Here is a 26,925-nt window from a genome sequence, read left to right as displayed (position 1 = left end):
CTAAATACTAACTTTTACCCATAATCCAGCTCGTATCTCAAGGTATTACTGTAACAACTTTTCTGAAATATAATAATACGTAAACAGTGAATATATTTATACTCATGTAAAATTTAAGATATATAATGAAATAGTTTGAGCATCCATCATAGCATTAGTTAACAATTTTTTCCCCATGGATTTCAATAGTAAATTTCTGATTCATTTTACCTCGAGAAACATGGAACTGACTTTCATAATCGAATATTTCTGGTTTTGTTGCCCTAAAGGAGCGATTTTTTAAATAAATAAAATATTCTGTGATAGTTTATTGAATATACAAAATGTATTGTTGAGTAACAAATCTTAAATTACTTTTGAAATATTTTTTTATATGCACTTTTATGCATGTCTTCACATAGGATAAACTATGATTTTTACCATTGTGATATAAAAAAATTAGAAATTTATTGGACTTTCAAAGAAAAGTCTATTTTTTAATGTATTTTCTCCGATTCAGGGAAAACACAGATATAATTAAAATAATTTTTGAATTTGGAAATATGCACTTCCTCAAAACTATATTTAGGATATTTTTCTTTTATTCAGATTTTCAAGGCAAAACATAACGCAAAAATCTCACAAAATATATTATATGCAACAGAGCTAGAAGGGCTCTAAAGGTAAAGGTCTTCTTTTTTTTTAGGTAAAATCAATGAGGAACACACCATTGTAATGGAAGGGTAACAAAAGTTAAAACTTTGCCATTAGTTTAATTAAAAATGATTTAGTCAATTTCTGTTAGTAATTTTGTCATGGAAATCAGATACTGTCCAAACAGTTTAAAAAGAAATGAAATAAGGGTTTTCAATGTGAGCAATTATGGTTGGTTTTTATTCATTTTTTTGTTCTTTCTCTCCTGATGCAGGTGGGTTGCTTTACTTTTTTTTTCTATGACCATTTAATAGAGAGAGGGAGAGGAACGAGAAAAAAAGCCTGACTTGATTGTAATCCTCGTTGAGGAAAAAAAAACATAACAATCGAAAATCTATTTTTGTAAGAGTAGAGCTCTAATTTACGAACAGATGGAGAATCCATTGTGTTGAGAAGAAGTTGAGAAGTTAGTCTTGTTATTATTTTTGTTATTGTTGTTGTTTAGGCTTCTTTTTTTGTCGTTGTTTATTCAGATGAAACACGGCATTTTGTACATACATATGATCAAAATGTGAGAATCTTAAAATGAAATTCAAAAGTGATGATATTTTGCAGATAGTTAAGGGCTAGAGTTTTTATTCCAAGATTTTGTATTGCTCCAAATTCTTGGGATTTAACCATAACGAGAAATTTACGGGAGAGAATATTGCACTTAATTATTTTATAGTATAATCTGACTATAGGAGTTCCCCGCATAACGCGGCTTCAAACACTGCGTATTTCGTATAGCGCAGTGTTTGGAATTATTTTGACTCTCTATACCTATAGTGAGTATATTCCCTTCATATTGTTTTTTATACATATTATGATAATAAGTTATAAGAAACTATATATTCAGTTGAACGAGAATTTTTTTCATGATATGCCTATATATTCATATAATATAATGTATTATAATTTTGAATAGGGGAGAGTGTCCTATAAGTATTTGATTTGATATTTAGACTTAAAACTTTTAGTTATTAGCCATTAAACAAACTTGCGATTAAAAAGGTTGCTGAATAAATATTGGTGAAGCTCCGATTATTTAAATTTTACAATATTAAAATGACCGGATTAAAAATCAATTAAATATCCTATAAAGATAAAACTTTACGATTATTTTATATGTATCTTATTATCTGGCATACATTATTTTAAATAATTTATGATGAATAAAATGTCTTTATTGTCTTAACCATAATATTAAAAAAAAAAAAAAAGATAAAATATTAAAAAGTAAACTTTGAAAAATAATTTCTCCTATTTTACAGGCTTTAGTACTGAAAAAGTTTCCGTACAACGCTGATTTGTATTACACGGACTTTTTTGACTCCCAAAAACCGCAAAAAGTGGGGACCCCCTGCATATGTAATTCATTCAATAAAAAGTACAATTGTTCCCTCATTTTTAGATAAAGTTGAAATTATGTGCAACGGCAAATAAGATTAGGAAACAAATTCACATATGTACAGCTGAACAATGAAGTTTAATTGGAGTTTAAACGTTCTTAGTAAAGCGTCCAAAACAAAGATAATAATTTCATTGGTCATTTTAGGATATTGATAGATTTACACGGGAAAAAAAATTCCACCCTGCTGTAATGTTAACATGTCCCATTTACATATATAATTATAAATTACCATACTTTATCTACTGATATATGTATATTTATGAATAACGGATCTAAATACATTGATCTGAACCCATTTCTCCATGTTATACAATTTTTGCAACGACTTGCCAACAATACTCATCCTCACCCACATACAATTATGTTCTTTAAGAAGTAACCCTAGAGAATCACAAACAACAGTAGAGTTTTTTATTTGTTTTTGTTTTTTTGGGAGAAAGATATTTTTGAAGAAAACTTTTTTTTAAACATTTTTTCAGAGAACTGTTCGATATGCACTAAATAGTTTTTGGTTAGTAAATGGATTTAGACAAAACTGGGGACCCGTACTCGGAGTTGTAATCAAAACACTTCAGACTCGTGGTAAAAAAAACTGTTTAACAACCGTTACTACATACTTCAGAAATCATAATTTGATTATTAACTATGAAATATAATTAAAATATATATACTTTAATAAAAATGGGCTTATTATGCGTCAAATATAGCTTTACAAATTGAAGGTTTTTATGATGTAATTCTTCCATTTCAATTTAAAGTAAAAGTTAAAAAATAGTGCACAATATAATAATATTTTATTATATTTCATAAAAGAGCAAAAATTTCATTTCTATATTAAAATACTACCAAGTTTAGTCTGTAATGGCAAAATACTTTAGTTTAAGTCAAATTAACTAGATAATATTGGGTTCAAAATTTAACACTGTTGATGAGTATATTTTATTAATTAAGCAGTTGATTATAATGTAGTTACTAGAGTAGGTTTGGACGACGTTTCCCGGAACATTAAGAAATTAAAATTAATTAAAAACTCTTCTGCTTAATACAAACAAAAAGTAAAGGCCGTAAAATTTAAAAAAATATTTTCTTGTTGGTTTTATGAGTGTGAAGTATACTAATATTTAGGAGCGCTTCATTCAGGTGATGAGGAAGTAGTTGGTTTATTCTGAAAATACCCCCGCTCTCAAGTTGTACAGGTGAAGTACTGGACCAAAACACATATTAAACAATACCGCCGCTGCGTTTCTAAGCACCAAAATATTCTAGAATACATCGCTGCCCATGGGTTGTGTATATGAGCTGCTGCTCCCTAAGGCAAGTTAAATTCTTCAACCGTCTATTCCCTGAGCATCAAAGAACCCTTCTAATATCCAAAATACACCCCAGCCCTCAGGTTGTACAAGTTAAGTACTGGGCTAAATACAGTTTAAACAATACCACCGCTGCAATTCTAGTCAACAAAAAAAACCTTCTAATATACCCCAGCCTATGGGTTGTGCAGGTGAACTTCTGGGCCAAAAGTATTCACAAGAATTTCCTTTAATATCTTCTGAGGTATAAAAGCGTGATGAACCAATTTCTTGCTTAAGTCTTATTCAACACTCAACATGATCGATACCAAGGAGTACAGTGAGTACATCCACCAAACGAAATCCGACATAAGAACTGGTTTCCAAAGACTGATAGCCCTAAGGACTGGTTTCGTGGGCCGAAGTTCTTAAGGACTGATAGTACTTGACTGAATAGCTTAATCTCACACAATACAACTCATGAACATCTCTGGTTTTAGTGGACTTGAGATCCGTTTATCTAATTTATGAGTACGTACGTAATTCGTATAACGAACACATCTCATAAAGGCATCATCAGCCATCCTACTGCATCAACCTCGTTAAAATATGAACAGTCAAAAAATCAAACCAGGAAATAAATTACAAAAAAAGAAAAAGTTTCTCTGAATGGGGTTACAGGAGCTCGTCACCTCAACCCCCCCATTTCGTTATTTCTTCTTTTCAACCATGAGGAGTTAAATAGGAGCCATAACAAGAAGTCAGCTGCTATCATACATATATCGTTTTTTCTCCTTTTTCCTTAAAAATTATAGATTGGCAGCTGTCTTTTTATTATTGTTATTATATTATTATTTAAAGGATGGTTTTTTCCTTCTTCTTCCTTTCTGCCTTGATTATGAGTAGTTAGCTAGCTAGGTACATTTGTACCTGGTGACAGTCCAGAAAAGAGTGAGAAAATAACGAAAAATAAAATAAAATAAAAAATATCAAATTCATTGAAAGCGGTTTTTTTGAAAAGTAAAGAAAAAAATCATAATTAAAGAACATTAAGAATTTCCTTGCCTTTTAGCCGAATGACAAATGGAACTCAATATAAAGGCTTTGAATAGTACATATATGTTTTAGTTTTAAAGGTGTACAGATGGGGATACATGAAAGGGGGAAAATCAATCAGAGAATCATTGAAATGAAATTAAAAAGTGGTTAAATCTAGGGCGGAATTGTTTGATATATGTATTTCATTTAATAGTCCATTGATAGAAATATCAAAAAAAAAAATGACAAATGATCAAATCCTTTTTACTTGAATCCATTATTTTATTCCATCAATGCAATTCCGGGATTCAATTCCAGTATTTTTTTAGTGAGAAAGAAAACGGTCAACTTTTTTTATATCCACAAAAATTATAATACATTATATTTTTTGTTAAAACTGTTCATTTTTTATATACACATCTCATTACAATATTTTTATTCTCAAAAGAAGTATAAATTTTACTTTCCTGACATGATAAATTGATAGAAACATGTTTATAAACTAATTTTATTGATATACATAGTTATATAGGCCTGGTAATTTTTTTAACAGAGTAGGGGGCAGGGGGGGATTAAAAGGGGCCACATGCAAAAAGGGTTTAAAAACTTGTGTAATTATAACTAGATAATTTTACATGATAAAAATTTGAAGTTTCATTTCGATTGCGTCTGAGTATAATTATTTTCTAAATCTGTATTCTATTTTCTGACCCCTTCACATAATAATATAATTTGTTGACCCTGTAGAAAAACAAAATAATTAGCGAAACATAAAAAAATTATTATCAAAAAAACAAAACAAAAAAACAATGGTCAATGTTTTCCACATTTCAGAAATGTCAATATTCTACTAGCAATTTACTATGAATGTATACTGTGTGAAACAAACCGATCTGGATTTAACAATTTTATTTGCAATGTAGTGTTGCATTCCTTCAGAGAAATTGTAATTGTTTTACACATAGGATTAGCTACATTGGTGTGCAGTTCATATTATTAGCTCTTATCAAATATAACCATATTTATAGTCCACTTTATCATCTCTTTGTTCAATAAAATAGTTATATATCTATGATAAACTATATTATACAGCCCAAACTAGATAGCACTGTTTAGCGGTGAATTTAAGATATTTTACCAGCCAAAATCTACTGTCTTTGTAATGCATTTTTTACTCTGGTATCTATAACAGGCATACATAATTAAAAATCTTATGCTCTAGTTAATAGACTATGCTAATAATAATAGCAAAATTTGAATCTCTCAGCTTCAATATTGGCGAATATATAGTCATCCAAATATTGAAAGTTAAATATCTCATTTCAATGCTTTTGTACAGGTATCAAGTTTTTGTCCTTGTTCAACAAACTATTCTCCTATAGAGTCATACAGGGTTTTGATTAGTCAAATCAGGACTATTTTAAACACATATTTAATACAACAATTTAGAAAATTCAATGAAAATAAATAAAATCCTTGACTTCCTTTCCAGCTATTTTAGTTTTCCGAAACTGTGATCTTGGAGTAGCCAATCAAGTTCTTGATTGCACTAAATCATTAAAACAAGTAAGCTAATTCAATTTTTTTACCTCTGCACTGGTTGTTTATTTGATATGAAAGGAAAACTATGTTTTGCAACATTTGAAAATGTTGTTCTAGTTTAATTTTGTTTTCAGGCTTAAAATTTTTCAGATTTATCAAACCAATGAAGCCACATATATCTATAAAAGTTTTTATCACCTTATTCACAGAAAAACTATTAACATCTTGATTACGGCATATTTCAAAAGGGTCTTAATTACAAGTGTTATACTTTTTTATCGCCTAACTTGACGGATTTTTAGTTTGTTCCACCATCTCAGCAAATATTACACGTATGCATTGTGCGAGGTAAAATCATGAACTTGAAAATAAATCAATCTGGTGAATATTTTAAAATATTAGCCTACATTATAAAAAGTAGGGACTTTTAAAGATAATAAACAATTTAAATAAACTTTCAAAAATCAACAATTGTCAGTATGGAGGCGAAAAGGAAATTTTCTCCACGCCCCAGTGAATGTTTAAGGAGACCATGAAGTTCGTAGAGTACTATCAGAGTTTTGTATACAAGATTAAAAGCATTGTGATTTCAGTTACGAGCATTGAGAGGTCCCCTAACAGTGGTAGACGCTGGAAAATTAGAATCATGAAGGAAGTGGATACTTCAATTCTCCAAAAGTCCAGCCAAGTCGATGAAGAAGCATTCCAAGGCTTTCAATATCAGTGATTGGACGGCGATGAGGTATATGAAGGGAACGTCTTTTATTAACGACGACATCAGGAACTGCTTTGATCAGAAACCAAGGCCAACTGCATCAAGAGAGGTCAGAAATTGTTGACTAGGTTAAAACTTAAACGTAGACGTGTTTATCTTCCCCAAAGACTGCCCTCCCTCTACAATGCTATTAGAGACGTATTCGAGAAAAGAGCCTGACAAATCCCTCACCGAAATTTGGATGACCCAAAGGCCTCCATAGAGTAGCAGTGGGTGGGCATGTCTGAAGCTACATCAAGAAGTGCTGTGGCACTTTTAGGTCAATTTTGGATCCCATGTTAGCAGCTAAAGGAAATAATTGTCAAAAATCAACAAAGAAGTATGTGATAAAGCGTCAATGTTGTACTCTTTTTCATCCTTGCAAAAGTACCGTTGTGATTTTTTTTTTGGTACCATTAAGAACAAAAACGACATTTTCTGCCTATAATTTTTGCTTTGTTGACGACGCAAAACGTATATAATATAATTTCTAAATAATTTAAACTAATTAATAAAATTTATAGAAATATTTTAAATTAATTTGTAAATTAAATAGATGACCGTTATTTCTTATAATTTGAGTTGATTTGCAACATGAAGTTTTATTATTTTATGTCAATTTTTTTATGAGTCTTTATTTTTTACACCAATACAATCCTCGAAATAAGAAACACCAATTAAGAACCTAAAAATATTGACTAAAATACTTTACTCATTATATATGTGGGTGAATTGATAAAAGCATTCAATTTTATGGAAATATTCGGTATCCCAATGTTATATTTAATTCGTATGTGAAACATTTTTTTTAAATGTCTTTTATTACATCTCTGCGTAAATCTGTTGCCCGATCTTTGTGATCGTAGACTAAAATTTCATTCTATTTTTTCCTACAGAACACCCCAAATCTTAACTTACCGCTTTATGACTAAGAAGTGTCCTTATTGTAGTAACAGTACACTCAATCGTTCCTCATATTTTAAGACATTTTCACATAAGTTCTTCTCAGAAAAAAACTTTGTAGAAACTGTACAATTTACAGGGAGGAAATACATTGAACTTCTTAAATTACGAAAAAAGTTCTATACTTGAACCATTTTTCGGCACAATTTCAATTTAGATTATCTTATGATTCAAAACGTTATACATCTATTGCATTGTGTACCATCAAACTATGATTTCAATCCTATACCTCAATTTGTCAAAAGTGATTGTCGATTATGAATTTTTGACTTTTTGTGTGACTTTGATTATGTCTCTTAACATTGGATTTTTTATTATATGAAGCATCATTATTAAACTTACATAATGACACCAGTTTGAAGTCTGTACCTCAATATATTCCAAAGTTATATTCGATTTTGTGTTTGTAACCTTTTGTACTACATTGATCTTGACCTCTCAAAATTTAATGGTTTGTTACTGTAACAAGTTAGATCAGAATTGATTGGTAACTTTTGCCATTATCCAATTGACCAACAGACCAAAAAAACAGAGGGAAAAAACATAAACTCCGTTTTATTTTCTTTAGTGGAGGTAGTTAGCATTTTTAAAACTTACATTTTCAGCCTTAAATCATCTTTTTCAGCAAAAATTGAAAAAATGCAATATTTTGAGCGTTTTTCACAGTACTTATTTTTCTACTTTTTTCCTCTTTAATATGTTAATTGGATTTTTAAAAGAAAAACTAATTGGAAAGTGTACTTTTAATAATAAAAAGTTTAATAGCTTAAGTAATTAAATCAGAAATATTTATAATATTATGCTAGATTTTGTTTTTATTTAATTTTATGGAAAACTGTCTTTCTTTACTTAATTCTAAAAATAATTTTTCCCTTGGGAGAAGATAAAAAATATTTTACATTAAAAGTATTGACCCAAAACTGACTTTATTAAAGAAAAACTTGAATTTTATAGAATCAAGAAAATTTAACTCAAAATCAATTATTGATATGATTAAACAATACAACTCCCCGAATGATAATATTATTGAATATAAAATGTAGGTATATGTTACTCACATAGAGGGTGCATTGAAAATTATTCTAAGTATGCCCTATTGTTTTATACAACAAGTTCAGGCTGTCACACCACCTTACGGAGAATATATTTTTTAAGTGTGCTAATGCCCTATGGAGAGGTGAATTTAATAACTAAAAAGGGATAATTTTGGGATGAAAAATAAATCATCAAATTTTTTATAAATTAAGTTTTTATGTAATACAACATAAATTTCATATACAAGCTGCAACAAAGAATGAGATAAATCATTTTAAATTAAAAGTATTAAAGTAAATAATTTTTAGATGGCCCATATATTGATGTTGTTGTTTTTTTTTGACTATTTTGATCGAAATCAATAATCAACCCTCCATTATTTTAAATTCATATTCCGAGATAGAAGGAGGTAAAGTGGGGATTTTTCTATTGATGTAAGAAAATGCTATCTTTTGATCATATTACATACTTGCACAGTACCTGGAGTAGTTAGGCATCTGCTAACAGAAAAAAAAATCTTAAATAATATAGAAGATAACTCCCAAAAATCATCATTATTACCTCTTTGGCTTTAATAAACACACTCACACGTAGCTACTCAATACTTATATTACTTCATATGTGTTTTCTCCTCAAGGAAAATAATAATAATAAGAGTTTGAAAAATAAATAAATAAATATGATGGGATGTCTGATGAGTACTTTAGTTTCCAGAGAGTTCACTAACAAAAATGAATAAACCATTGCTACTGTATGCTATATACAAAACCTTGCTTGTTTTTGGTTTTTTTTTTTCATGCAAGTGTTTATAATTTATTCAAAACTTATAATATACTGAAAAAGCATATGAATTATGATATACGCGCGAGATAAATTACAAAAACAAGAAAAACTGTTGTTTTTTCTTGAATCAATATATATTTATGATATACATCAGGAAGCATTATACACAATTCCCCCTGTTACTGTTTTTATACATTCATCCAGATAAAATTTGCTTTATTAATAAGATTAATTTGATCAATTATTATTAATTATTTAACATTTAAAATCAAAATAACGATTTAAATGCAGTTTATTTTTTATTTATTTACCCATCTAGTAAAATGACCATCATTCATGAGCACCTATGTGACCAAAAATATTTTTTCCTACAAAAAATATTTAAAAAAGTTTAATCAATTGAGATTTAATTATCGTAATAGCCTAAAAAATTGAAAAGATCATGATAAATGATAATTAAGGAACTTACAAAACAAAATTAATATCAACTCATCCACTTTGTAAGGTGCAAAAAAAAAAAAAAAAAAAACAATTGGGTTAAAGAAGGGTAAAACATTATAAAGTCAAAATACTCATTTATATAAGTCGTCAATACATAATAACTTAGTAATTTTAATGGATAAAACAGACGTAATCTCACTAACACAAGAATATATCCTTATCATTGTATATGCGTTGATGGATTGATTTATAATTAGCACTTTTTAAGCTATGAACAATTTCCAACAATTATATTGAAGAATAACTCTTATTTGGGAAAAATAGACTAACTACAGGTTGATTTTGGGCCTATTTTTATTTATTTTTGGAGGACAGGTTGCGACATACAATCAAGGTAATGACGTGTAAGTGAAATGATAACATCAATTAATGATTATTAATTTAAATACCCGATTTTATAATTGAATAAGAATAAATAAGGCACTCCAATTCTAACTTGTACATGTTGCAACTTGTACACCACACAATGAGGAAATTTGACGCATGCTCAGAGTAGGACGTCATCTCCCTCACAGTAGCTATACATATTCTTAGATGCTCCATTCCATAATAAGAGATTCCTTCTGTTACTTTGTTCATTGTTCCTTGGAATTTAATTATTTCTTTTTTAGAAACCATTCTAATTAATTAATTATTATAATCCAATTCATTCACTTTGCACAAAAGACGAATAAAAAATCTGAAAGAAGGAGGGGGGATCTATGGGCTAGAAATTAAAAGTATTGGAAAAAGTTTTCATTTTGGTTCTATTTAATTCATTAAAGTTTAAAAATAAAATAAAAACAAATTAATTTATTTCGTGTATTTTTCAATATTCAAGTTATCATTTCATTTCTTTTACCGATTCTCCCATGCATGGTTTTACACTGATATGATTTATCTATACAAACTTACATACATGTATGTCTGTAAATCTACTGTCTCATTTACTCATTATATCTATAGGCAGTGATGCTAATTGGTAGTGTTTTGAGCATATTAAACAAATAAAAAATCCCCACTGTAACTTTAACCATTCGAATAATGTTTAAGGGAGAATTGCATAGTTGGCATGAGGTATAATTAGATCAGCTTCTAGAAGCTGTGACAAAGGGTAGAATAAAATAAATTGGGACATAGTTAAGAATTGCTCTGATGTTGATCCTCAATTCTACTCTGAGTCCAACAAGGACTTACAATTATAACCCTACAACAAATTCTCAGGGTTACTCACAGTCTTTTATGTGGACACGCAAATGGTCAATCCTGTTTCATATGTATCAATGATAACTTGTATGTTGTACGTAGTATAAAAGGGAGTTTACTCCTCCAGAATTAAATATTCATAATAATAGCTTTTAGGAAAAGAAAATTAACTCTTTAGGATGCCAACTCCAAAAAAAACAACAGGCGTGCGAAAAAGTACTGGTAATTAACCTCACTGCCTATAAGTATAAATCTATATTAATTGCTTTTTTGCAAAAAAAAAAAAACTATCCAGAGTTAAATTTCCTGAGTCATTTAGGCCCTCAAAAGAAATAATAGGTCTTGTACAAGGTTAATAGAAATACAAGGTTATACCATAACGTGTGTACGACTGATGTTTGACTTCCACCACGCTTTTAAAAATAGACGTCATAGTGTATGATTGGTTGCATGTTTTCTCAAAATATATTTTTCTTCGCCAGCAGACGGTACAATACATTAAATTGAAAATCCTAGCAATAGTTACGTAATAAACTATGAGTTGTTGCGTCTTTTGTCAAAATCTGCTTATTTTCCCCAGCAGTCGGTACGATACATCCGATTGAAAATTCTAGTAAGCTCGATTACATGATAATTAAACCTTGTATTTCTGTTAACCTTGGTCTAGTAGGAAGAAATAAATTATTCCAAATGAATTTTTTCCCCCATTAATATTTATTTCCCTGGCAGACAAACCCGTGCTTAAATGACGTTGACGATTTCCATTATTTTATCAATATTTTCAACTATTGACCTTAGAGAGCGCGGTGCAACTTGGACACATCGAATGCACATTTTCAGCCCCATAGCTTTGGTTTTTTCTCATTTGTTGAAGAAAAACTGTCAAATATGGAGTATTTCCTCGTTGCTGGTGTACATCTTTGACGCGGCTCAAACAAATCTGAGTCAAACAATCACAAAACTGATTCAAAAGTTTTTTAGTACAAAGTCTTATCTTTTTAACACCATCCAGCGTAAACTGACTGCACTTACACAACGCGAGAGGTACATTAATAAATCCATGTAGTGGAAAAGTAATGAATTTATTTTTACTACTGCAATTATTATATTACATAGATCTCTCTGAAGGATTATTTCATGGTTTAAAGGGGAAATATGGAAAAAAATAAAGCAAATATATATAAATGGCACGACTTTGTTTCTATTATATATGAAATAAGATACTAAGATCGATCGAAAAAAATTGTAGTACAAATCCTCTGCGGATGATTCTTGTATTGCATTTAAGGGTTTTCAATGCTAACAATTATTATTGTGAAATATATATTAATATAAGTTTGGAGAGTCATAATTAATTATGTGCTTCATAACCAACATTATCTTAACATGAATTAATAATTAAAACAGAACACTAAAAAGATTGGAGCAAAAATATTACGAATTTGACTTGATGAGAGAACTATTATTATTTTATTTTTTTAATCTCAAGGAAAGGGGAAGGGGGTGTCTGCGCCAGGTTCTGGACTGTTACTATGAAATGAAGACAAACTCAATATTTCAATTCTACAGTAGTACATTAAAAAAGCTATTAAATAAATAATTATTATTTTTCTTGCATTTATCGAGAAATTCCTAGTGCTAATAAAGGAATTATATTAAATAAAAAAACCAAATAAATTATATGATTTTTTTAATTTACATATGTATATTTATCAGTTTTTAAATTTAATTTTAACCTATTTCTCAGAATATTAGTTCATTTTTGGGAAATTTAAATAGATTATTTCTCGTTCAAAAAATCCTTAAATTATTTAAGCCGATTTTTTAAATGTATTGATTTATTCTTCTTTCGAAATATAAAACAAAGATATACCGAACTTCAAACTTCTAAGTATTTCGTATCAGCTGTCCATTTTCTTCGTCTGTTACCCCTTTATAAGTATTTTGAATGTTGATTGATTGAACTCAAATTAGTTATTGTTAAACAACTGTCAACCCTTTCCTAATATTAAATTAAGAATAGCCCAGTTGTTGGAAAAACGTGGGCAGCGACCATTTAATTTCTGGACTTTTTTTTGTGAGATGTGCAATGAAGATAAAATGATGAATGACATATGATAAAAAGCCAAAGTTACCCATTTTTTGTTATTAATCTTTGACCAATTATTAAAAGTATTTATATATGGTTAAAGCAACTCCATAATATGTCAATTGTTTTTCAAATTAAAATGGGAAGTTGATTAGCTTATAATATGTTTTGCATTTACTTGCAGTAAAATTTAATAACAAGTTTCTCCACTTTATTTATAATTACAAAGTCTCATTAAACAACAGAATGACAGCTGAAATAAAAATAAATATGTTTTGTTTTTATCCTATATCTCTAAGTGTAAAAATGTTGGAGAACCAACAATGAGGCAACATGGTGCAATCTCCTCTTGGCCTGTGTTTCATCAAGAAGGCACCAGAGACCATTGGCATCTCTATCTGAACTGCCTGACAAAATATACCTAAATATAGTATTTAAACATATTACAAATTTGGGTTGAGTGATATGTTCTTGATTCCATAAAAATCACGTTTTTTGTAATTAATTCATCCTACTGCAAATTTAATTTTGGGTTCCCACTTTGCAATATAATAATATAAGCAACTAACTTAGTCTTACAAATCTAATTCCGAATGACACTTTTTACTATTTTTTCAAATAAGACAAAAAAACAATTATTATTAATTTATTCTGAGATTCAAATCACGTCTCTTGATTCAACTAAAGTAGTATATATATAAATTCTCAAAAATACAAGGTATATTTAAGTAATTCCATTATTTTTTTAATTTAAAAAAAAAATTAAGATATGTTTGATGATCATTTGTAAATAGCAGAAATGTGTTGACTATTACTACTCTGCAACAATGATTCCCTATTTTTTCACCATTTTTTAGCCACTAGGCTTATTTTTTATTTTTTGAAGAAACATCTCATTTTCGTTGAATTTTTGGTTCTAGAAATTGTTTAATTTCCCCAATTAATGCACTATAAAGCCTTTTAGCCATGTTTGAGAATCAAAAATAGGCATTATCAAATCAAAAATAATACTTTCCCATGATTTTCATAATTAATAAAAAATATTGATGAATATTGTTAACTCAATATGTAAAATTTCAAAAATCTTCAAGATTTTTTATAAAACTTTGGTTAATTATTTTGCAAATAGTTATGTATAAGATATATATAACGAATGTATTCACCTTATATTCAATATACTCATGTATATATGTGCTTGAATATATTTTTTTCACTAATGTCAATACCTTATTTTCACGAAAAAAAATTAACGATAAGAAATTTCTACAAGCACTTTTTTTGTAAGAGTTCTCATAAAAATACGATCTGCAGCTGTTTCCTTGGATCCCATATATTTACCTTGCTAATTTCCTCCCCTATTCCCCTTCTTTTACCCTTGCGAAATGAATGTATAGAAATAATTGAACTGCGGTTTTTATAGATCGGAAATGTACCAACGAAAGGGGTTGAAACACTTGTTCCATGGCAAAAACAAAAAAAATGAATGCATTTTTTTGCAAATAAGAAAATATTGCCATCATTGTTTGAATATATTTTTGGTTAAGTGAACCCTTATGTCCAAGAATACATAATTGCATATATATTTAATAATGTAATTTTCGAGCAATTAGAACCGTATACGCTTTACAAACAAAGACTTATTTATTAATTCTTTGTAATTGGTTATTTTTGCTCTAGAAAAAATGAAAGATTTACTTGTTTTTTTTAAAGTCTTAGAAAAATTAGACCAATACAATTTGTTGTATAAAAAAATGAATTAGATTATGAATCTAATATTATTATTACTGAAAAATGTATGGTAATAGCTACAATCGAATATTTTTGAAATCATTCATTGTTTCTATACGAATTATGAAATCAAAAAATTGGATTTAAATATTATAATGATTAGACTAGTATAATGATATTTGAATATTCCATACCTTGTTCTGAAGATCCATATTAAAAAAAAACTTTATATTCGCGTATACATTTTATGAAAAAGTTTTCAACTTATAAATAATTAATTGCAAAGTTGGTCTATAGTGTTAATTTATATTCATAGGCATTTACTATTAGTGAGAACTAACAGTGAACTTCAGAGTTATCTTTTAAATGATTTATTTTTTTCCTCAAAAATTACTGAAACCTAAAAAAAAAGCTAAAATAATCAAAAAATATACTCAAAAAGCCTAACATAAAATACCAAATCAAATACCATGGACTCTACCTAGCTCAGTGACTTTTCAGACCGTTTATTTTTTATAAATGTTGTAACTGAAGAGACCAGGAGGACGTCTATATCCTCTTTGGATGATAATCATCTTAACTGTAATGAATAGAGATCATTATTTAATAATCATTTAACGAGGATCTCCTCTTTGTATCTTTATATTTATTTCCATGCATCTGTTTATATTTATCTAGAAAAAAAAATCCAATATGATGACTTTTTTCTAATTAATCACCTCGAAAAAAAAAGTCGTTCAAAGCTAATATAATTTAACTGTCCCTAATTATTTTTACTCCAAATCCACAAAGTTGATTAAGTTAACAAATATGTAGATACTGGAACTGGAGAACCAAAGGATCAAATCCCGGATAATTTGTGAAAAATAATCATTAACATAATCATCTCATTAACATGCCACGTTTTAGTCTGAGAGGGAGCTGGGTAAAAGATAAATGTACGGGGACCTTTTTTTTTTTTTTGAAAATTTAAGTTATTTTTTTTTTTAAAGAACAAATTTATTGCTTTTCTCGAATAACCTTTTTTGAGTAAAATATTTTGAATCTTATATTTTTAGGAAATGGAATGCAGAGCCCCTAAGTAATTTTGTTTTTCAATGGCCAGTCATCATATGTATTCTTCTTTTTTTTTTTTTAACCCTACGTTGTGCCCGGAGCAAATTCCCCTATGTATCTACCTTAAAATATGGCCGGATTTTTTTTTTTTCAGAGTGCTTAAAAGATCGTTTTGCATCCGAAAAGTCGGGCTAAAATGAAATTTTATTTTAACCCCCTAATCGAAGCACTGTTTTGAGTGCCAAGAAGATAAACATTAATAGATAAAAAAATTACTTTAAAAAAAATCCATTAAAAATAATGGATTTATTTTTTCTACACCTAATATATTAAATTAAGTCAAGAAACCTCTTAATAATATACATTTTTCCATCAAATAGTAGTAATAATATTTTTTCTAATAATACTTTGTTAAATCTTACGGAAAAATTGGAACATTCAAGTCTATGAAAAATCAATAAAAAAGTTTGCCAAAAATATGTGGATTTATCGACGTGTGTTTCTTTTTCTTTCTGTCTTGAATGTTATATATACATATGTATATAACATCTCTTCACAGATGGAAGAAGGAAAATTTATTCTTCTTTACATATAAAACTATAAATTATTTTTGAATGAGATTTCTTCTTCTTATTTTCTCTTTTTATATTATTCAATATTATTAAAATGCTAAATCAATTTTAGAAATGAAAATAAATAAATAAAAATTATAATTTCAAAAAAATGTGTTGCTTGTAAGTGTAACTCTATGTATACATACATTTATAATATATATATATATATATATAGATGATGCGTTATTCCTATTTAAAATTTGTTAAATAAATATTTCATTTTGTCGATGAAATGTTTGTATACATATTATGTGTAAATTTATTTTCTAGCCTTTGACAATTTAACATTTCATTTATGTACATACAACATTATAAATAATATTCTTTTTACTTAAGATCGTTTTAAATGATGTCATAAATTGTATCATAATTGAAGGAGACCCCATTTTGGGACCTCAAAGTTTATATTTGTAGGACATAAAGAGAATGTATTTCCCAAAAAAAACCTAAAACCTAATCAAATGGCATTAAGAATAAAAAATACTTCACAACTGCATTGAATACAACAATATATCAATGATAAGCACTGATATTTGAATATAAACAAAGTAATATGTTCTGAAAATCACCTATGAAATGTCTAAATTTGTACAACCAATGAATAATATACTATTCTTTACGTTGTAATAGGTAATTTTTATCTACAATATGTAAATACGATTGTATAACGGTGTAATAACATATTTTCAACACATTTAACATTTTTAAGATATGTAATAAAAATAGGGAATAGACAGAGATATTTTTGATTAACAGTAAGGTTTAAGTTATTTAATTCGTAGCTCCCACTTTGATACCCAATACCTCTATATTTCTTAATATAAATGAAAAAAAGGGTCTTCATTGCTATAAATCTAGGTCCCCAAAATGGCCGACATCAACAATTTTGTTGTCACGTAAATACTCTCTATGACTGACGTCCTAAAAGGAAGGCGACTCCAATTTGTGGGCAATTAGTTGTAAGTCCTTTTATTTGTTGGTCCCATTTGGATGACCAATAGTTTACTATTGTCCTTAATATTATTGAAAAAATGATTTGCATTGTTAGAACACCTAGTTGTTTAATCCATTAATTGCCCAACATCAGCAATACTAACATCACATGAAACCCTCTATATACGAAAAGAAGAATATTATTTGAAATGGATAATGACGTCATTATTATTACACAATAAATTTACACGAATTTCTGCTTATCTTATTTTCTGTAGGTACCTTTGTATCAAAGCTGGAACGATGCCACCGCGCCTTTGCATCGATTAAATAGTATATAAATCATTTTATAAATAAGCTCATAATTAACACAACTACATATAGGAGTAAAAGCAGATGGCTGTTAATTAATATTTATGAAATTTATGGCATGGTGTATTTGGATGTGCTAAATAATAAAAGAAAAAAATAGAAACGTTCCATTGAAAACCTCTTTAGACCTCTACTATGACATATTTTGTCCCAAATTACAAAAGATAATTATCCTATTCAAATGTTAATTTTATGTATTTATATACAGGGTATAACAAGGAAATCCAGCATTTTTGATATATTAACTTTAACTAACAGAAAATGCTCATTTTACCAGATTTATTCAAAAAACAAAAACTGAGCAGCAGATATAATAATTGAGAACATATCCCATTCAATGAAATCTACGTTAGCCTCAATAGCAGCCTTGACTCGGGTCCTGAACCACACACATACCCTGGAAACGAATGGTCAATATAAATTCTTGCATTCCAGGACGATATAATCAATCAGGAATTTTTTGATTATTTGAGGATCTCTGTTGACTTTTGCAAATCTTTTTGTTGAATCCATCAAATTCAGGTTGGGGGAGCTAGGAGCCCAAATATCAAATATGTTCGGATACCTCCTTCCTTGTAATCACTTCCTTAAGGTCATTGGTCTCCACTAGGGCCTTCCTCTACTCTGCAGCCCTTCTCCTGTCGATCCCTGTCTTCTTTTATACCTCATATTGATAATATCCAGATCTTTCTTCACCGAAATACTAGCAACGACGCACCTGCGATCTGACTCTCATAATGTAATAAGCTTGAAATCTTATGTTTTCGACTCAATGGTGGTGTTTTGTCTACTAAGTAAAACGTTCATAAGTATAATTCCCTACAAAAAATCATTGCACAATTTAGTCATCATATATGCCGGAAAACTCAAAATCTGAAGCGCTGGAGTTCGTTGTTACACCCAGTATAGTACATATGAATATACCCAGAGGTCGTGACTGTTTTCAAATGGAGGTTTTGCAAACCATGCATTGTATACCTATATGATTCCACTTGAGAAGAAATGAAATCGTAAATTGCATGTGTTTTATTGGTAGTACTCACTCCTATGAAATCTATATTTTACAAATAATTTACAGGCTTTACAACTCATAACTAAGTAAGTGCAGATTTTCAAAAGGGTTGTTTGTTACTACTCTTTGCATCATCATGATTACTATATACCGTCTTTTCTTTACCTGGATCATTAGAGCAATCTATATACCTATATTATATTTTTCCTTCATAGAAAAGTATCTACGTTTAGGAGATACTTGTGAATTATGGTGACTGGTGTATATGGTACATTGTTTAAGCACAAGTGAACTTCTTATGTTCATCATTGAAACAATTTAGTGGTAGTAAAAAGCTCCTGTCAGGTTGAGTCCATTATTTGTGTATTAAAAATATGTTCCCAACACAAGATGTATCTTTTATGATAACTTAAATGACGTTACTTGATCATTTTCTCTCATGACGTAAGCAATTTTTTCATTAAAATGTAGAATTTATAGAGATAAAAAGATAATGTGATTATGTGAAGAAGAAGTTGACACCGTCGTAGTTGACCCAAACATTCAAATTGTAATACCTTTTATTCAAAGCTTCCACTTTTCTTGACGCTGTATTTTCGATAATAAATAGGTATGTTAACAAAATAGAGGGCGCTTCATATATTTATATGTTCGATCTTCAATATATTTTACATTTGATTATATTTTTCTTTATAGAACTTTTCAGTTGATATAGATGTATAGAATGATTCCATACATGATTTGCAGGCAATTGATGTATAAATAACTATATTCCTATTATTTTGGTCAACTAAATGCCACCTTCAAAATGCTATTGTTCAGCATAAGCACTTTATATATTTCATCTCTGTTTCAATTGCGTAGTTAATTGTGCAGTTAAAACTTATATTCATGGCACCTCATTGCTTCTAGCAGACAAAAAAAAAGTTACAACTATTTGGGACGCATTTTGATCATGTAGTCTTCGTTTCGGTCACTTGCTATATAGATTCGAAAGGGACAATCTCAGAAATTTGATGACTTTTTGCAGAAAGGAAATTTTTATTCTTGCTTTATATATATATAAAATAAAGAAGTTGTTGTTGTTGTTGGAGAGGAGGGTGTTACGTCATTGGCGGGCAAAAGTTTATAAGACGTAATGGCGCTGCAAGTACCGATTTCAAGTGGGTCTTTCGGACCAATCCTTGAAATTTTTCCTAAAAATATCAATGGTTTATTCAGCAAATTTATATATATGGGATATATATTGTATGAATTGCATATATACTGCAAAAAATATTCATTTTTAATTATTGTAAAATTTAATACGAACATACTATATTTGTACATAGTACTATAATTTATTCTATTATGTAATAGAATAATTAAAAGAAGGAAAAGCACGTTAAATGACGTCTTAAGGAATCAATTTTAAAGACAGACAAATTGGGACTGGATGGGACCGGACTTGACTAGTATACCGAACAATACAATAATTAAGGTTTAAAAGTATCGACTACCTATGAATGAAATTATCAGTACGTCATTTATTTTTAAATACAAAATCATTGACTTATTAAAAATAATTATAATATAGAAGGTGTATTGAATATGTAAGGTGACTTTTCAAACCTGGCGGGCAAGTTATGCTCACTTTTTTTAATTTCTTTATGTTAGTATATTCACCAGCAAACATATATTTATTTTTTCAGTTATTTAATATGTTTATATTGTTTATGAGAGCCATAACGACTATAATTTTTTTGCCTGTTCAGTAATTTTTTGCTATTGAAAACATGGATCAAAGAATTTGCATCAAATTTTGTAAAAAAAGGAAATCATGTGTTTCGAAACACTTAAAATGTTGACAATGGCATACGATGAAACTGTTCTGAGTGTTAAAATTAAAATTTACAAGGGGTACAAACTCTTTCAAGATGGTCGTGAAGGTACCAATGGCGAGCCTCGCTCTCGACACCCAAGCACGTCAACATAGATGAGAACGATGAAAATTGTTATAGAAAAACGTTTTATCACTGTCAAAGAAGTTGATGAGGAAATTGACGTATCAGTTGGCTAACTTTTTCAAATTTTTTGTGTAAGAGACGAGTGTCAGCGAAGTTTGTTTCAATAAGGCTCAATTTTACCAAAAAAATTGTTGAATGAGGATCGCTCATGAGCTGTTCACAGACGTCAATGATGATCTTGATTTGCTCAATAAGGTGATGTGACTTTTTTTTGTTCCCAAAATTGAAGAAACCTATGAAAGGACGGAGATCTGCAACGATTGAGGAGATAAAGACTGCATCGATGGATGAGCTCAAGGCTATACCAAAAAGTCCTTATAATAATTACTTCCATGATTGTTAAAAGAGTTGGTACAATTGTATTGTATCTGAGGAGGACTACATTGAATGGGACAACATAAATATTGATGAATAAGTAAATATGTTTTCCAAAAAAAAATAGTATTCAACTTACATTTTGAACACACTTCGTATATTAACGTTTGATCAACTGCATACATTCCTAAGAAAAGACTGTTACATACACTGGTCGAATGATTTCCAGGAGAATTAAAAAATAATAAATATACAAGGTAGGGTAGAAAAATGTGGACTTAGAGATGGATTTAAAAATACATCAATAATTTTATATTTTCAATAATAGGTAAAAAATGACTTTAACAAAACATGTAGACAAGGTTTTTTCAAAACTTTTTTCACTCAATATGGCCACCTTCATTATCAATCACAGCCTTTACACGTCCCCTGAAGGCCATGCAAAAGTTGATGACAAAACTCCTTTGATAAGTTGTCAACAATTTGTTTTACTTTTGGCCTGTGTCGCTCACCCAACCCAGATCTCAACCCTCTGGACTTTGTAGTTTGGGACCTCTTGAAGAAGCATGTCTGCTGCACCTTTCATCCAATTTTGGATTCAGTCCTATCTTCATCATGACAGTTTGGTACATCATGTAAACGACCTTCATTGGCAAGAGCTGCCAATCTGTTCACCGGTGTGCCTATATATAAGCTTCGTACAAAGTTTGATCAAAATCGAGCAGTAACTTTTGCTGTTCGACATATAAATAGATTTTATGTTTCATGAGCGTTCAAAAAAGGATTAGGAATAAAAAGCAGATTCAAAAGAATTTGAAGCATTTTTATAAATCGTGGGGAGTATACCAGTTCACCAACAGAGAGTTAAATACTTCAGTACTTCGATAATAGTTCAGGTATACCGAACTACACTTTTCTATAGATACATAGATTTTTAATTTGTTTATAAATCTTACAACCACTTTTCATATGTATATCATCACCGGAAATTCAAGATTTATCTTCGTGATGGCCTCTTATCTCGTAATAAATCGGATTTTAGTATTATATACATTATTGAAAACATACAGGGTAGGGCAGCAAAACATGGACTCGAGAGATGGATTTAGAAATACATCTATAATAAGTAATAAAATAATGTTAACAAAAGATGTAGACAAGGTTTTTGTAAAACTTTTTCCACTCAATATAGCCACCTTCATTATCTATCTCAGCCTTTACACGTTGCCTGAAGGCCATGCCAGAGATGATGACAAACTCATTTAACTAGTTGTCCCATGCAGCCGCTATGGAGGACTTCAGTGAGTCTGTAGTTTGGTGGAAGTCCATTTAGTTTCTTTCTCCAAAGTGTCCCCTATAGAAAAATCAAATCGGTTCACATTTTGTGAGGAAGGGGCCATATGTAATTTCTTTCCAGTCGGTACTTAAATAATCTAGATTTTTACCGACTGACATTCAATTTTCTCCGTCTCAGTTAATCCATGCGAGGTGTCTCCCTCATTGACTTACTCCCGTGTCATCTTCCTTGGTTAAATGGTATAATTATACTATAATACCACCAGGGTATTGGCGTAATTTAAACGATAATACGAGTATACTAAATTGGTATTGAAAACGGTACTTGCAGCCCCCTATGTCATTTAAGAAGTTGTTGTCACTGATGGCTTAATCCACAAAACTTCCTATAGACTTATAAGAAAAAATGAAAATTGTTAACGCATCCCCAAACTACATAATGTACTTGTTCCTTTGCACTTAAAAATGATTTTTTTTCTAATTTAAAGAAAAACTTATGAAGTAACCATAGCTCATGGAGAGCATGCTCAGAAGTTATTCTCTTGACCTTGATGTGTGTACGTTCGCGCCCCGGTGATTCCTAGAGAAAGAAATATAATATATGTATATGAACTTCACAAAAAAGATCCCTAGGTTAGATGGAGTAATTGTAATACTATAATGTTTATTTATACTTACTCAGTACAACTCCATCTAACCAATTAAAGGAACATTAAATTAAAAAAAGCTATGCATTGTAGTAGTGTAATAGATGGACTAGAGAATTTAATATACCTAGTAATTGGATTCATAGGATCATATTCATCAACTTCCCGAATATGTTATGGAAGAAAATTTACAACTCAATTTCAAATAGCCCCAGGAATTATGTTTTTTTAGCACTCCATGTTAAGATTGTGGTAACTTATCATTCAAAACCATTAAACATACTGTTTCGGAATGTCGTAAGTTATATATTAAGATATCATTTATTAATTTAAGCCTGAGGGGTCTGAAGAACAATTCTGTTTGGGTGTCATCGAAGAATAAATATATTACTCCAAAAAATAACTCGAGGGAGAATGATTTAATTAATGGTAAGGATTACTCAGGAAAAATAAAACTATAAGAGAACCAATAGTTGGCGAAGATATTCGTACAATTTTAATTTCGGCAATTGCAAGATAGAGAGCGTTCGAATTGAAGATTCCTAAGACGATCGAAGGTGCTTGGGACTGGGCCTCTGATATTATTATTACTATTAAATATTTAGATTTTAGTGGGTTGTTTGTTATTATTTTTTGACAAACAAAGTTAATTTTTTATTTTTATTGCGATAATATTTATGAATAGTAATGTATACAAGCCTTAATTTTAAACAATTATGTTGAATTATACATATGAACAACATTTTTTGTGTACAGATGGAAAATTGGGTAACTAGAAAAAATTCTCTATTTGGAGTGTTCAAGCAACTCCAGCCCACACCCTGAGGACGTCTTAGGAATTTTCAATAAAAATGTAGTTAGAGGGAAGAGTATTAAATTTTGTAGATTTCATAACTCAGAAAATTGGATACAGGAAACGTATGATAAAATAAAATAGGCACTCGGTAGAGTGCAAAACCTTTCACTAAAATAAAATCCCAAAGTTATGGTTGATGATTATTTCTTTACGCTTTTTGATACCTTGACCACTCATAATTTAAGAGCCTCTTACTGTGACCATATATAAACTTCGTACCAAGTTTGATCAAAATCAATCCGTAACTTTTCTTGAAAACCAGATACCAGATTAGAGCGTCATGTATTTATATATTTGAATATTGAATCATTTACGTCATAAAAATTGCTCATAATCTGAGATGAATTCTTACTATAAGAAACTAGAATGGGCACTCAGTAGAGTGGAAAAAAACTTTTGCCTAAAATCAAATTGAGTAATATATCTCAATTTCTTCCAAAGCTATTGATTATGAAGATTATGCATTTTTTGTTTTGTGTTACCTCGACCTCTCAAATTATTCGTCTCTTACCTTGACCATATATAACCCTTATACTAAATTTGATCAAAATTGATCTCTTGTTAGTGTTAGCATAATCCCCGTGACCAACAAACAAACTAACTAACAAAAAGGGGTAAAAATATCATCTCTGTTCACCTTCCTTGGCAGAAGTATTTAAGAATTTACAAATTACCAAAAATATACACAAGTTATTGTTTTGTCTTGACGAAGTTGAGGAGACACACGAATACACTACAGTTATTAAAAGGATATTTTATCCTATGGGTTGGATAAATTCCCCTAGGATGTTAAAAATGAATTAAAAACTTTTTTGTGCTTATATTTTTAGTGATAAAGTATTACAATGCTAATAATTAATTGTTGTAATGGAACCGGTACGAAAAAATAGATAATGGGACAAAGTACTACCAGTACCGGTTATAAATTATATAAGAGTGAAGTTATCAGTGACATCTGGTAAATGATTATTTGGGGGGTCTTTCTTGATATTTTTATTTTTTATATAACGATAAATAATAAAATAAGGTCAAACTTGAAGGGGGGCATTGCCCCCTTGGCTCCTATGGTTACGACCACCGGCGCTGAAATGTATTTGCAAGTGGGGGTGGGGAAAATTTTACAATAGTTAGTATTATTATCAGGAGAGCCTTTATTACTTTTTTTTTCGGGGGGGGGGTTATTGGGATTTTTGAAAATTTCGACGGGAGGATTTTTGTTTTAAGCAAACAAACTTGAAAAAAAAAAATTCGACGAGAAAAAAATTTGTTATGTAGACATTTTTTGTAAGAGACTAAATTTGAACAAAAACATTTTTTTAAAGACAAGTTGAACAATTGTGGTCATTAATTTTCTTTTTTTGACAAGACAAAATTTTACACTACGATTGATACAAATTTCTTGTACAAGTTTTGGGGAATGGAAATAGCAGCAAATGTACCCTGTGGTTATGACCACTCCCGTCAAAATCTATTTGCAATTAGGGATACAAATTATGTAATGGTGACGTCATTAGGGAGCCTCACATACTCTCGGAGCGGGGGTGGGGGGGAGGCAGAGCCATAGACCTTTTTGACCATTTCTACAGGATGTTTTTACGGTTGTATAAATGCCAGATTTGAGAAATAATTGTTTCCCAAGAGGCAAAAACTTTTTACAGTTAAAGCATAGACAAACAACTGTTAAACGATAGCACTTAAAATTGGTTACACAACACTTTTTTTTATATTGTGATATACATAAATTCTGTAAAAGTGGAAGGGGAGACAATGGCCCCTCTGGTTCCAGTACCGCTGCAAGGGACTAATCACAACCTTTTTACATACTTAGAAAATGCGACTTAAATATTATTTTTGCCTTCCACAAGTAACATACACATTATGTACATATTTTAAGATGTCTTTTAGGACAGATCATCCCGTGGTTATGTAATAAACATATCCTATTCACTCTGTATGAATGTATAGAACTGAACCCATTACAGACATCAAACATATATGAACATAGTTTTGAAGTTGTTACCATTCTTTATTTATGTGAGAAAACAGTGATGGTTGAAGGGAGCATTGATTCCTCTCTCTTTCTATTATGAGCGTGAATAATCGACACACCCCATGACATTGTAAATGTATGTATGTATTTTTTTAAACAATATATTCAATTATGAATAAATTCGGCTACCATGAATGTTGCTATACTTACGTACATATGTTGAGTCAGCTCTGTCGAATATTTGTAGTGAGGTTCTCATGAGGTGTACATACAATTATAGAAATACATATCTCCCTGTAATGATGATATATGGTCAAGTAACTAACTGATAACTTCAAACTAGAGAAAAGATTGGTAGTGTTTCCATGCTATTCGTGAACGACTTTTCTTAAGCACAACTTTAGCAAGATTTTCAAAAAGTACACGTTGTAAGTCTTTGAGACTTTAGAGAGAGAATTAAATCTAAAAGTGATCACCCTTGATCCCCAACATGACCTTTATCCTAGGCCTGAAAACCTAGGAGGTCTACTTCACGTATTCCTCCGACAAGTCAGCCAAATACTTCTCCACGGCAGCCTTTAGGACATCTACATGGGGGTAGTACAGGTCTTGCTCCCTATGGCACCCAGATCCCATGGTAAATAGGGTTGCAGCCTGGTGGCCAAATTCAAACAACTTTTGAGGTGTTTTTTTTTTACTTGTGGTTCCTCTCAAGGCTCTTATTGTTGACAATCAGCTTTTTCATCTTAGTAATGTGACTCTTTATTGATCTAGCATTTGATATTACGTCAAAAAATTATTTAGTAAGCCAATGAAACTTTCCCAAAGTTTCATT

Source organism: Lepeophtheirus salmonis, chromosome 1, assembly GCF_016086655.4.
Source record: "Lepeophtheirus salmonis chromosome 1, UVic_Lsal_1.4, whole genome shotgun sequence".
NCBI lineage: Eukaryota > Metazoa > Arthropoda > Copepoda > Siphonostomatoida > Caligidae > Lepeophtheirus > Lepeophtheirus salmonis.
The sequence above is the reverse complement of the archived record's forward strand: the minus strand, read 5'-3'. Positions refer to the sequence as shown.